This window comes from Homarus americanus, unplaced genomic scaffold (assembly GCF_018991925.1).
Source record: "Homarus americanus isolate GMGI-L3 unplaced genomic scaffold, GMGI_Hamer_2.0 scaffold34217, whole genome shotgun sequence".
Lineage (NCBI taxonomy): Eukaryota > Metazoa > Arthropoda > Malacostraca > Decapoda > Nephropidae > Homarus > Homarus americanus.
In genome coordinates, this window is record NW_024714128.1 from 1,681 (window position 1) to 11,638 (window position 9,958).

At 43.6% G+C, this 9,958-nt stretch overlaps 1 long non-coding RNA gene across 1 annotated transcript; it reads left to right on the forward strand.

The window, feature by feature from the left end:
* The first annotated feature begins 999 nt into the window (after window positions 1-999).
* On the forward strand, window positions 1,000-7,368 carry LOC121875874. Its single transcript, XR_006090688.1, has 2 exons — window positions 1,000-1,158; window positions 5,475-7,368. It is a non-coding gene; the product is annotated as an uncharacterized LOC121875874 (long non-coding RNA).
* The last annotated feature ends 2,590 nt before the right edge of the window (window positions 7,369-9,958 follow it).

Consider the following 9,958-nt stretch of genomic DNA (forward strand, 5'->3'; position numbering starts at 1 on the left):
TGCTGGATGAAGCGACACAACTAGAAATAAATACAACCTTTCCAAAGGTCGAAGTTGGCCCTCCCCTTCCGGCGTTGTCTGAAGGAGTCATCAAAGATCTCGGCACAGATCAATCCTATGCTTATCGTATTGCCCAAGCAATAAGATCATTGGCTCTCTTGGAGATTGGACCTGTCAGTCACAGCTGTTGGTTAACTACAGCTCTTCGTTTCTGCAGGATTTGGATTTCCAAACACGAATTGAAGGGCAAAGTGCTGAAGAATTTGAGGTTAATTGTTGAATTTATTATTGGAGTTTAGTGTGAAACTTAATCCTATGTGGGTGGATCACCTTTTGTTTCAATTGCAGCTAGTAAGAACAGAGGAAGGTAGTGAGGGACATCGTGTTACCTGTGGCAAGAAGGTCCGCTTGGTATGCTCGATCAGAAGCAGTTTTGCAAGCAATGCTTTGCAGTCAATGTACCAATCTCCGAACCGAGGCTGTAGAAGTCATTCTAAAGATTAGAGGAACGCTAATAGATGACGACCAGTTGGGAGACTGTTCGTTTCATTCAAGAAAAGTTCCCCCAATAAACGTCAATGCCACCAAATTGTCAGAATTGGTTGACTTGAGTTTGGAAGTCTTAGAGCCACCATTGACAAGTCTAACTAGCCAAGAATTGAGAAACCTTAAAGAGACTCCAATGCAGGTGCCGAAGTGTGGAGAGATGTGTGAAAATGGTCACAGAAGCAGCGGGCCATGTTTACAGCCACTAGAGGCGAGAAGGTTACATCAAAGCACAAATAGCAAGCAGACTACTGATGACAAGAAACCAAAGCAAAGAGAGTATGAAGGCATTGGTTACTTTCAAATAGACTACGGATAATAAAATAGAATAATTTGAAACAGTAACATGTGTGCAAACGCTGGTTATGTTATAAATTCACAAATATGTACATTTAAAAATCCATTTGATGTAGGTAGGACTTATTATAAAAAAAAAATTATGCCAGAATATTGTTTTGCATGCTTAAAGACTACAATAAATTGCTACCAAATTACTCGATTTTCAATTTAGCCAGTTCACCCCCTAAATTGACACACCCTACCTGAGTGTCCAGACCCATATATTATGACGGCACCAATGACAACTGATGAAACACAGCTGACCTGTGGGAGGTGAGTAACTGTTATTTCACATGTGTATAAGCCTATTCTAATACAGTACAGTACTTGCTGTTAACGCTCATAGGAGCGTTATTGGTTTGACGCTGGAGAAATAAACCCTCGACGTTGACAGGTACCACATAATTCGGTCAAAGAACAATTCTCATATAACAAATGCTGTTATCTCGGGATACATAGTATGAATAATACAACCTATGTACAGTACATAGCCTGTTAACATCTTAAATATAACTCGCGTTTTATAACTGTTGATACATCAGATCAAATTACAGTACATAAATATACTTATTAAAGTTATTTAGAGTTTCTTGGCAGATTCTAATACTTCACGATCGCTCACGTCTTAGGGTCTAGTGGTCCGAACCGACGTGTCGTCTGTCCCGTAGAAATCGGTGGACTACCCTCGAGGGCCATCCGTTTCGTATTGAAGCACCTCGGCTAATTCGTCGTCAACACTATATCCGTTCTCTTCTAGTTTATCTTACTGTGGCGGTAACACTTGTGTTTTTTTACACGTGTATTCCTTTGAGACTGTTTTTATCTAATGGCCACCCAATAGAGGTGGCTATGCCAAGGGATGGAGACCAGTGGGTTATGTAAGATCCCTGCATTGTTCTTGATAATTTTGTCAAGGTTTCTTTTGTAGTCCAGTACTGTTCTTGATTCCATAGGTCTACCAGTCTGTGTAAAGTAGTATTTCCTTATATTTGTTCAACATGAGAACTTGGCCAGCTTGTAGTGGATGTGAGACTTTATCAAGTGCCCTAGAGAAATGCACATACATCCATGGTCCAAAAGTTTGTTGAACCCCAAATAAAATGAAACCGCACACCCGCATCAAACGAGAGACAGTCGAGTCAGAAACTCGTTCCTTTTGACTGACCGTACAACACATCCACTGGTAGACCTTGGTCCATGTGGTCTGTTAAAAATTCAATGAAAATGACTTAAGTTTGTCAGCAGAATATTCTATCCATGAAATCATGTTGTGATGCATTGATTAAATTGTACTCAGTTGGATGATGAGGGTGTCTACTGGTCTGGAAATGGCAAACAATTTTAACGGAGGCTGGAAAAAGTGGGAAATTTTATGTGAATTGAGTGCAACTTCAAAATATTGTTATTTTGACAGTAATCAATGCTGTACTGTACTGTATAATAGGTAAATAATTTAATTTTTAGATGCAAATTCCAGTAAGTGAATTGTTTGTATATCATATTTTATGTTAGTGATCAAATAACAAAATATTACACGTCACAGCTACTGATTCTGCAATGAGTATTGTCATAGATGAATTGTTGTTTGTTATTTAAGTGGATGAGAAGTGTGATTTTTCAGTTGTCACTGCTAATGACATGGTTACCCTTCTGTGCCACCACAGTTGGAACCCCCGATTACATCAACTTTCCCCCGTGCTATCTGGATTTTGGTCGGGGATACTTGTGTCCGGTGCTGGACCCCAGGCCGGTTTTCAAGAGGATCTAGATTAAGCGAGTCCGGGCTAGAGGGAGTTTACTGTACTATAATGAAAGCATCTTTATTCCTTCAGTATGAAATCAACCCTGAAGATGTCAAATATTTTCTGATTTAATAAGTGATATTTTCTCAACCATGTCGTACAACCTTCATCATGACTATGTGGTTATCATCGTACTCCGGGACAATACGATATTAACTTCTCTGTACCAGTATTTTGGGACAACACTTAAGTTCTTTAGGGAAATTGGGACTCAAACAGACTGTCAGGTTCAGGAGAGGTCAAAAGAATGGCTCTTAAGATAAAAGTGAATACTAAATGTAGGAGGATGCACCTAGGTCACGTGTCCCAACCGGACGAAGAAACGTCATTAACGGAGACCAAAATACCGTACGAGAAGGACCCGGGAGTGTATGCGACACGTAGATGGTCTGTCCCTCGTAACGCTTTTCGAGTATTAGGTGCTTCCCGTCCGAAGTACCGTGACCCCGTTTGGTCCCTCCCCTCCACCTGTACTTCCCCACCTCCACCTGTACTTCCCCACCTCCACTCCCCCCCACCTCTACTCCCCCCACCTCCACTCCCCTCCACCTCCACTCCCCTCCCCTCCACCTCCACTCTCCCCCACCTCCACTCCCCCCCACCTCCACTCCCCCCACCTCCACTCCCCCACCTCCACTCCCCTACCTCCACTACCCCACCTCCACTCCCCCACCTCCACTTCCCTACTTGCACTCCTCCCACCTCCACTCCCACACCTCCACTCCCTCACCTGCACTCCCCTACTTGCACTCTCCCACCTCCTCTCCCCCACCTCCACCGACGGAGGGCTGCAGTTCACAAGCCGGGACTTTGCTGCGTTCATCGAGCGACGGGGAGTCCGGCAGGTGTTGTCACCGTCCCATTACCCGCAGTCCAACGGCCACGCCGAGGCTGTTGTCAAATCCCTGAAGCACCTCATCCTCAAAGTGGCCACTTCTGGGAATATCCTCAACTGCGAGGCCTTCGACCGGGGTCTCTTCGAACTCCGCAACAACCCAGCTACACCGGATGCTCCCCTGCCCAGGTCTTGTATCCCTGCTCACGCTCAGTCCTTCTCCAAGGAGTGGCAGGTTAAGACAGAGGATTGCGGCCGCCGAACGAGTTCGTGACGTCGTCGCCCGCTAATACTACCACGCCCGTTCTCTCCCCAAGTTGAGTGTCGGCACCCAAGTCCGTGTTCAGGACCTTATCTCCCTACGTTAGGACAAAGTGGGCGTAGTCATGGGTCTCGGTAGATCACGGGACTACCAGGTGCTGTTACCCAGTGGTCGCGTGTGGTGGAGGTAACCGCCGTTTTCTCCGCCCCGTAACAACGCCTTCTGCTGACCCCGTCACCAGTGTTGAGTCCTGTGTCCTCCCCAGTGATCAAGTCCCTCGACGCTCAGAACGGATCCAAAAGAAAAGGTCCGCTCAAGACTTTGCTATGAGCGTATAGAGGGGGGGGGGTTATATGTGTATGTTGTATGTATATTATGTATTCCATTTATATATATACTACTTATTTAGCCTAGCCAGCAGCATGTGGCAATGCATTTGTTATGTCCCACACGCTTAGATAATGTGCCTGGCGACATATGGAAGCTGCTACATGTCGCCTGAGGGCTCGGTTGTTGATAGAGTAGGGAGTGCCGTCTTGTTGTATTGTAGTGGGCTACCTCCGCTATATAAGACCTAATCTCGTGGTGACCTACCTCTTTCTACCTACACCACCTCCTCCGCTCCTGCCTGGCGGCCCTCGCTTCCGTCGGCGAGCCACAAGCTGGTCCTCCTCTGAGCACCCTCACCAACCAGATCTCTGTACATCACGCTTGTAACCAACCTGCCACTTCCCAGCACCAAGCTGCTCTGTACATCCAATACAATATGTATACAGAGAGCACATTGTGAGTTTCCTTTCTCCAACCAATATCTCATAACCCCACAAATGGTGACCCCGGAGATTCGCACTCACACAGGATGGAGGAGAAACCGATCACTCTCCCAGTCTTCAAGCAACATGGAAGACTGGCTTATCCACACAGAGGCAGCTCTCATCGGCTCTACAGGTACTGTCTCTACACCTCAGGTTAGACACCGTAGAGCAGCTCTGCTACTCTAAGCAGACACCAGCTCCTCTTCCTGCCCCAAGCACCACGTCCTATCGACCCCAGCAGGCGCATCTGAGGACTCTGTACCTGCCGAGAGGGAAGCACAGCATTCGTCGCCGTTGTTTTTTTCCCTCCGGCACTCCCACCTGCTGTTGTAGACCCTGCTCCTATTATAGACCCTCCTCCTGACGTCGCCCCTGACCCAGTGATCATGAGGACGCTGCCCCTGCAGCGACAGAAGCACAACATTCATCGCCCCCACACACCCTTTTTCTCCCACAGATCTCGTGTGTCTAGACTCGAGACAGTTGTCTCCCCTAGCGGCCGGGTCTTTCACGCCCTCGCCGTTATGTCTCGCATGCACCGCCGTTTTGCCTCGCATGTGCCATGCAACCCTGCAGACAACAAGTCTCCTGGAGGGAAGGGGGGAGTATCGTAGTGGATTCCTCCCCTACAAACGCTGTTTGTCGCAGAGTAGCCGACCCCGCGAATTCCCCAGCGTATGCGTCGTGGTCTAGGTCAACTATTAAGCCACGCTTATCTCCGCTATATAAGACCTGACCTCGTGGTGACCTACCTACACCAACCAGCAAAATAGAATTCTACGAGTGTTTCTGTTCGCCCCTGTAGTTAGAACCGAATACCTAGAACATGTACAAATATATTATGCTTATTTTTAAAAAAATTTTTCTTATTCCAGGTGTTTCGCATATTATCCGAGTCAACAGAAGGAGTTCGTCTTTACGATCAGCTCCTTCCGACCATCTCCGAGATGTCATCCGGAGAGTTGAAGTTTGCTCTTGCCATCCGGTCTCTTCTCCAGAGTATCGTCAGAGGTACAATGATTTATATTAAGAATATCTTCAATATAATTAGCCCTAGCATTTCAAGTGGATGAATGTTTAATTAGTAAGAATCATGATACCACTTAAAAAGTTGTCAATTTGCTTTAAAAGGGTATTTGTGGGGGATAAATGTAAAGGTGTACATATAAATGAAAATATTGAGTGTTTTATTATGAGGTACAGCACAGTACAAGCTTTTAGGTATGATTTTGTCACCGCTAAATCTGCATTACACATTTTGTAATCTACTTTTATTTCCAAAATCTGGTTAAACTGTCTGGGTTTTTCTCACAGTAGGAGCAGAAATAGGCACTCCTTGATTAATCACGCCTCCATCACTGTGTCAAGCTCTGCTGACCTGGCTCTGTCGATGGAATGTGGCTGTGTACTATTTACACTTTGGAGGTCACATTGAAGCAACACTTAGCAATGATAGGGAATTACGCAGTGCAGTATATATTTTATTTCAATATTGTTGCTGCTAGTGAGTTGTACTAAACAAGTATCCACTATGTATTTCATAACATTGTAATTTGTTTTGGCATTCTCAATTTTTGTTTCGGATATACTGTATATATAGGGATGCTGTAATCTAAAATTAGGTTTTGCATACATCAAGAGTACGTTTGTGGCTCCTCACGAGTTGTACTTGCTCAGAAATATATACTGTACAGTAATGTTATATACAGGTTGCACTTAAAAAAATCCAAACATCATTTATCCCCAAACTGTGAACATCCAAAAGTGATCGCATTGATTATAAAAATTTACCGCGCTGCCAGATGATGGCGTTTCAGCACACTAAGCTAAGATATCATCACCGGGGCATTTTCTCGTAGTCGGTCACTGAGTTACACCCTCCGACTCGCCGTCACCCGCACTTACGAACGGGATCCCAATACATTCACCTCAAAAAGTTGTAATTAAACTGTCATTATTTTCATCATTGTTTAACAGCACTTTATGTTATGTAACCTAAAGTATGGGTCCAGGAACTTATCCCTGTTGTAAGTTGCGGACGGCCTGTATTATTATTAACATTATATTTTGAGTTCCTTAGTTTAGTGTGTTTGTTATACCTGTACATGCAGTATTATATATTAGTTTATAGTTGTCATATATGTAGTATTTTATTTGGTGCTTAATGAAATATTAGGGTTTTTAATAATGACCTTGAGTTAGCCAACAAGTTCAGTTATCTGAAACATTTTGGATTTTTGAAGTGGAACCTATATTTCAACTCCCTCCTCCAAATATTAATGTACTATAGGAACAGAAATGGTTGATTTAAATTATTGCTCCAAACTGCACCACACCATAGTGCCATCTTTGGCATATACAGTAAATGAACTTTTGTAAACTGTACTGTACATATTTAATGTCACATGATGTGACAATGTTTGTTTGGTCAAGTGATGTATAGTGCATGTCATTAGTGTAACGGTCGGTGCCAAATCATCGTTATTTGGCGCCATTCATTTTTAGATATACCTGTATCTCATTTATGAGACATTGTTTATCTAAGCCAAGAGTTGTTACGTCTTGCATATTTCATCTCCGTCGTCAGAAAATGTAACGGCGCGATGTTGAGCAATTTGTTGCCAGCCTATGGATGATAGATAGGATCTGTACATATCATATTAAGTCTTCAACACAAGATATTTATTGTCAACTCTAAATGAAATATGTTGTGAATAAAACTTTTCAATTTGTGTTACCAAAGTGAGAATAAAAGATTGTCTCCGGCCAGCTTTTTTCTTTTATTATGTCCCGTAATATTCCCCCCGCCGAGAGCCTCCGTCGTTTGCTTTTAATGTATACGGAGACCGAAATCACAAATTGACGGTTTACGACGAGACGCGAACGTGCAACGTCACGAAAGAAATATTGGCCGAACATTTATGGTAAATAATGTATTTCTTCACCTGCACGATCAGGTTTCGACGCCGAGCCCACGTGTTTCCGAGGGGCCGTCTCCACCTTTCAGTGGTGTCCCCGAAGATACTACTACTACTACTAATGTTTGGAAAGGCAGTTGTCAACATACCATCTGGAAAGGCTTGTCACTGACTTGTCAGATTCAGAAGAGAAAATGTCTTTAAATTGCAAAAACTCCTCTAGAACAGATGCTTCCAGGTCACTGGAATAGGTACTGACAGCCAATGGTGTCATACTCCGTTAAGGTAAACCGCTTCTTTATTTCTATTCATTCGTAATATGGTGTAGAAATTGTCCACCTTGGATCAAGTTGAGTTTCAGTGCCAACTGATTCATCCAAGAAATGTTTTCTCTTTTTTGTTGTCGTTGTAGACAGGCTCGGCCTGATCTTCTATTTCATCCAACTGACCCCGTCTCATTTCTGAGACGAAGATGATCAAGCTCTCATACAGTTTCACAACTGACAGAAGGTGGGTGTGAACTTTTTTGAAGTGATAAGCTGGTTGCATTAAACCTTGTTAAGATTTGATACTATTTTACAGCAAGAAGTGGTGTTTCAAATGCTTGCATTCGTCTTATGAGGCCTTGACCTTGAAGCTACTGTCGGAACATATTTTGTTCTCCAGTGCTGACTTTATCTCAAGGTAATGTAAAAACACTGCAGCCAGTTTGTGAAAGGGATTTCGCTACAATCCCTTCAGCCGGTAGTGCAGCTGATGATCCCAACTATATGTGGAGGTTGAGAAGTAGTTGTATAAGGTTTGCAAAAATCCGGAATTTGAAAGAGACCCAAGGCAACTGATGTTCCTACAAGGTTCAAGGAGTGACCTGCACAAGGGACGTAATATGCCAGCCTTTATTCTGGCAGTGTAAATGGCTGACATATTGGCAGCATTGTCATAACTCTGCCCTCAAGACGAACTTCTGTAATTAACTGTACAATAGTTGAGGCTATGCTCTGTGCACCATGGTCATGTATATGTCTATGAAGTTATAAAAATCGCTCAACTATGAATGTAAGTTGGTCAGTATGACTAACATCCGGTGTGGAATCTACACTAACTGACTAATATTTGTCTCGTTTCACTTCACTTATGATAATTGATTGACCATTTGGTCACAAATCGTTTTTGAGAGATATGAAGTGTTTGCACAGCACCAGATGCTGTGCAAGAAAAGTGTCCAATTTGGCCAGGAGTTGCAAGGTAATTGCCATTGTTGCTAGAGCCTATTCTTTCATCACTACCTCTGAGAGGAAGACCTCTCGATGTTAAAATTTGTAGTGTTTCAACTATGCGCAATAGACGTTCTTTGCATTATTTTCTCTCCAATTGTAGTTGCAAAGCCAAAGTGGAATGAATTCGCCTTGCTGTAATTGCCCTCACACCCCAACTGAAATTTGATGCTCTCTGCCACTTTCACGTTCGGCAACTGTACGCCGGCAGTTTTTCCAGTCGCTAAACGCATTGAACGCAAAATACATCTCCAGTTTTTGGAGAATACACAAGGATTTGGGCACATACCGAACTCTTTCCTTTTCACTTGTTGAGAAGTGACCTTGTTCACAATTTAGATCAAGAGAATGATTTAGTAAATAGTCAATCGGTTTATCATCAACTGTCAGCCGGATCACTCGACACCGGTTCCATAGAATGTTTCTTATAATTCAACTGAGATGAATCGGACGAAGCTTCAGTCACAGGTTGGAGAAAGGAAACTCTTAATGGTGGTTTTCTTCTATAAAATATATTATATACAAAAGAGTCTGGTGGCGGGAAGTTGGTGCTTGGAAGAGGAGACGAGACGCGGCGTGTTCAGGAACGTAGGGTAGAATGAATTTCAACGGCGAGACCGAGAGGTCATACACTCGGCTACCGGAAGTAAACCCGGATGCCAGCGTCGCAGGTGGCGACCCCCCCCCACCCCCGTGAGAAAGTCGCCGAATCCCGTCTCATTGGAATGCGGCTAGGCTCGTCAGTTTGTAGGAGAGTATCCACTACGGTACTTGCATTGCTGTAGGTGGCGATTTACTTAATCTCAGCTGACCTCGTTTCGTCATCCGAATGACTAAAGTGAACCTCTACTGTGTCATCCTCTGGGAGTTTACTGTCACTGGGCTCTGAATCTCCTTTTGGTTTAAAAAAATGTCAGCTTTGGCTACTTTTAAGTTCCTCTTTCGTGAGCAGGGCCTCTCTACATATCAGGGCTGGTCGACTTGAAACCACACGAATGACTCCAGTCATGTCTCACTTTTGTGTGTGTGTGGGAATTTGTACACTATCAATAAATATACAGTTAATGAAAAATGTCTCAATGTTTTAATTTCCTCAATATAACTGCATATGGCTTCCAAATTCTGCAAAGAAGTGTTCAAATTTCAATATTTTTTTCCCGGGGGGGC